The 4,903-nt window shown below is 36.4% G+C and overlaps 1 pseudogene; it reads right to left on the bottom strand.

Annotated features, from left to right (window-relative positions):
- Window positions 1–1,238: 1,238 nt before the first annotated feature.
- LOC149209530 (secreted RxLR effector protein 161 pseudogene) lies at window positions 1,239–1,619 on the bottom strand (annotated as a pseudogene).
- Between the last annotated feature and the right edge of the window lie 3,284 nt (window positions 1,620–4,903).

Consider the following 4,903-nt stretch of genomic DNA (forward strand, 5'->3'; position numbering starts at 1 on the left):
TTAAAAAATAAAAAATCTAAAAAAAAATTCTCCATATCATTTTTTATGCAAAAAAATATTTGCAAGATTAGAAATTTCAAGTAGAAAAAAACAATTGAAATTTTGAAAGAAACAATTGATTTTTTTTTAATTGAAATTTTCAAGTAGAAGAAAACAATTGGTTTATTTTTACTTTCTCCTCAGTCGTAAGTATTTTCTCTTGCTTTTTCTATTTCAATTTATTGTCTTCTCGTTTTAAATTATAGGAATTCTAATTACTTTTATTTTCACCATATATTTACTAGTTGCAAAGAAATTTCAAAATATGTTAAAACTCTCACATAGTAAATGTTAATAACTATAAACTTTCTATATTTATATAATTTTAATAAAATCCATCGATTGCTTTATTGATTTAGAGCTAATAATTTTTTTTTAATTATATATATATATATATATATATATATATATATATATATATATATATATATATATATATATATATATATATATATATATATATATTGAACTATGCAAATATTTAGATTAATAACCACTGTACTTTCATGCCTGAACAATTAGAGTAGCTAATATGGATAACTTCCACTATCAATAATTTCAGTTGTTAATTACTTTTTACTCTTTGCATAAGAGACAAGTACTCAACAACAATATACATATTAAAATTATTTTAATAATATTGTTATGGTTATAATACATAAAGTAAAAAAAAAATCATGATAATAATCCATAAAATTATGAAATATGATTAAACATAGTAGAAAAATCAATTCTAATAATTTTAAATAATTAAAAATTATATTTAATGAAATGAATCATTCCAAGATTACATTTCTCCATTAATTTTAACACTCCCCCTTAATAGAGAAATGGTTCACTAGCACTCCTAACATCTCCCTAAATAACTCAAATTTAATTCTTCCAAGAGGCTTAGTAAAAATATTTGCAACATTGTCACAAGTATTACAATATTCAATATGGATTTCCTTTGACTGAACCTTCTCACTAACAAAGTGAAACTTTGTATCAATATGGTTTGTGTTTTTATGAAACATTGTATTGTTTTCAAGTTTGATTGACCTCTGATTATCACGTCTGATAATAGTTGCATCCTTTTGTTCTTCTTCGGCATCTTGGAGAAGTCTCCTCAACGAAATTGCCTCACATGTTGCTTCCCACATTTCTTGATACTCTACTTCTACCAATGACAAGGATACAATGTTCTTCTTCTTGCTTCTCTATGCAATGACCCCGAACCCAATGCTGAATGCATAACCTGTTACGGATCGTCGATCATCTAGATTTCTGGCCCAATCTGATTCTGAGAAATCTATCAATCTAACATCAAATGAATCAATATATTTAATACCAAAGTCTAAGGTTCCTTGAAGATACGTTAAGGCGCCTTTTGCTGCAGCCCAATGATTCTCAAGAGGATTTGACATGAATTGGCTCAGTACACTGACTGCAAAAGCCAAATCTAGCCTACTTGTAGTCGAGTAAATTAGACTTCCAACCAACTGTCTATACAGTGCTGCATCGACCTCCTTTGAACCATCATTATTCTGATGTTTGGTATTCTGTTGTAAAGGCACTGATGCTACTTTGCACTGATCCATTCTGAACTTATTCAGTAGGCTCCTAACATACTTTACCTACGACAAAAAGGTCTTGCCAGAATCCCTCCACACTTCCAGACCCAGACAATAGTGTAACTCTATGAGACCTTTCATCTCAAAAACCTATGACATTTTTTCTTCGATTTATTTAATGAGTTCATCAACATTTCCTATAATGATAAAATCATCTACATTTACAGAAATAAAAAAAAATTGCCCCTTTTCATCAAACACAATATACAGATTAGGGTCATCCTTGCTTCTTATATAACTATGTTGTAGGAAAAATGAATCAATTTTATCATACCACGACCTGGGTGCCTGTTTTAGTACATACAATGATTTCTTCAATCTACATACTAAATGTTCCTCCCCCTATTTAACAAACCCTTCAAGTTGCATTAAATACACTTCTTCTTTTAATTATCCATTTAAGAATGCAGATTTCATATCTAGCTGGTGTATCATGCAATGATGTTTGGTAGCTAATGCAATTAACATTATGATTGTGTTTAATTTAGCTATAGGGGCGAAGGTTTCCTCATAGTCTATGCCTTCTTTCTACGAGTACCCCTTTGCAACAAACCTAGCTTTATATTTTTCCATGCTCCCATTTGCTTTAAATTTAGGCTTGTATAACCATTTGCAACCTATTGGTTGTTTGCCTTCAGGTAGTTCAAGTAGATCCCAAGTTTTTTTTTTAAGTATTCATTCATATTCCTCTTCCATGGCTACCCTCCATTCACTATATTGACTTTATTCTTTATAATTATAGGGTTCAATAACATTTAACATACTAGTTATAATAGCATGATCCCTATATCTTGTTGGAAACTGAATTTGCCTATGTGATCTCCGGAGAAGTGGACTAGCTTCAAACCTATTCCGATTATCCCTTGATTCACTTGGCTTGCTACCTGCATCTGTACCATCCACATCATCCTTTTTTTGTTGTTGTTGTTTTTGCTGCTGCTAATGGTTGTCCCTATCATCACTTCCATCTTGCACCAGCAAAGGTATGTTCCAATCTTCATTGATTTTTTCATGGTTTCCATCATCAACCTACTCATGGAATACCACATCTCTACTTGCAAGCACTTTATGAGTAGAGGGATTAAACAATTTATAAGTTTTAAACCCTGTGTAGTACCCAACAAAAATGCAATGGCCTTTGAATCTATTTTCTTCCTACCCTCTTTTGAAACATGAGAAAAATATTTGGAGCCAAAAACTCTTAAATAATTAACTACAGGCTTAAAACCTAATAAATCTTCGGGATTTCCCGGATGCGGGTGACATCACTGTCCATGCCGCGAGTTAGAACAGTTATGAGGCATGTGGCTTGTCACATGGGCCTCTGTCAGCCCGGACAAGCCACGCCAAGCCAAGGAGCAGGCTCCTTAAATTCGCCGGAAGGCGATGCAATCAGCAAATTCGCAATGTTTTGCGTGGAGAGGAATGTAGTTAGGCTGTCTAGTCTGGAGCAGGGGAACGACGGGGGAATGTACAGGAGGTTGCTGGCGCCATTCAATGCGCTGCAACATCCGAGGAGCATGGGAGCTATTAAGGTTGCCTCCCTGACCTCTCTGCCGCATTCCAGGCCGTTTGAGTGGGTTATTGCTTGGAACAAGGTTTCTGGAGGAATTATAGGTGAGGGAAGCCATCGCCAAATGCCAAGGGAGAGGCTCAGGATGAGCAGTCGCAGAGGAATGGCTAGAGGGCATTCTGCCTCTCAGAGGCCTGAGATTTCTCCAACGTCCTCAGTTGAATTTACCTCTGAGCAAAACAGGCCTCCAGGCCGCAATGCTAGAGGCAATTGGGGCATTCCGGAGTGTGGTCACTCGGAACATCCGGCCATTCGATATAGAATTCCCTGTGCTTTTGCTAATAACACTCTGATAGTGTCGGTTACTGTGGAGCATTGTAGCAGTGCTCGTGGGCGCTTGGATACGGTGACTGTCCCGCGGGTCGACATGGAGACTCCCACTGTAGACTTCACGCGTCCGGTTCAGACGGATGAAGCTGGCCCCAGCGAACCTGTTCAGAGAAGCTCGTGCCAGGGTAAGGAACCTGCTCAAAGGAGCTCGTGCCAGGGTAAGGAAGCAGCGGAAAAGCTCAAGGGTCCAGCATCTGATGAACCTCACACCACGGATGACGATTAACTCAGCAGTCGCCAAGTCTGGGCAGCAAGGAATGAATTTCTCTGACCTTTTCATTTTCATGATTTTGTACATCTATTATGGAGTTTATGTCTGTAATTTCGGTTCATAGTCTCAGCCCACGCGTCGTTCAACATGTTCACCATGTCGTTTTCCATACGCAGCGTGTCGATTTGTGTTCACCTTGTCCAGTAATGCATCCATCGTGTCAGTTTCGGTACTCACCGTGTCATGTAATGAATCCACCGTGTCGATTACTGTATGCTACGTGTCGCTCTTCTATGCAAGGTAGCAATGACTGATATCTTCTCTGAAGGTACAGGGCTTTGGCCCAGATGTAATTTTTGTAATATTTTTGACTTTTTGTAATATAAATAGATCAGTGTTATCGAGAAAAAAAAAAAAAAAATCTTCGGGATTTTTAAAATCAAGACTCTTTTTTGGACTCCTATTCTTCAAATATACTACAATATTTATTGCTCCTTCCCAAAAGCCATTAGACAAATTCTTACCTTTTAACATTCTTTGAGCGCACTCCACAAGGGTTCTCTTCTTCCTCTCTCCAACCCGTTCTATTGAGGAGTGTGGGGTACTATGAACTACTAAACTATCCCATTGTCCTTGCAATATTAGATGAAACCACCCTTCTTGTATTCTCCCCCTTGATCCGAGTGAATAATTTTGATGAATTTTCCTGCCTGTTTTTCAATCATGCTTATGAACTCTTTAAAATATTCAAAAGTATGACTCTTCTTAATGAGAAAATATATCGAAGTAAATATCATGTAATCATCAACAAATAATAGGAAATAATAAGCACCTCCTAATGACCTCCTTTTCATCGTCCCACACAAATCAATGTGCACAAGCTCTAGTATATCTATCTTCTTTATACATACATTTGCAGGAAACTCATCCCTATGCATCTTCCCAGGAGCACATGCTTCACGATAAACATGAACATTCTTTAAAATAGGAAGACCATTAACCATACCTTGTTTCTGAAGTAGTAGCAGGTCATTGAAGTTGATATGACCAAATATTTGATGCCATAAGTCTTCCGTAGTCATAACTGATGAGGTCAAGGCTTGGTGTGGTGTGCTTCTTACATTTACCTTATACAAT

Source organism: Pinus tabuliformis, chromosome 1_2 (genome assembly GCF_031772625.1).
Source record: "Pinus tabuliformis cultivar Carrire ecotype Pingquan chromosome 1_2, CPIR1, whole genome shotgun sequence".
Lineage (NCBI taxonomy): Eukaryota > Viridiplantae > Streptophyta > Pinopsida > Pinales > Pinaceae > Pinus > Pinus tabuliformis.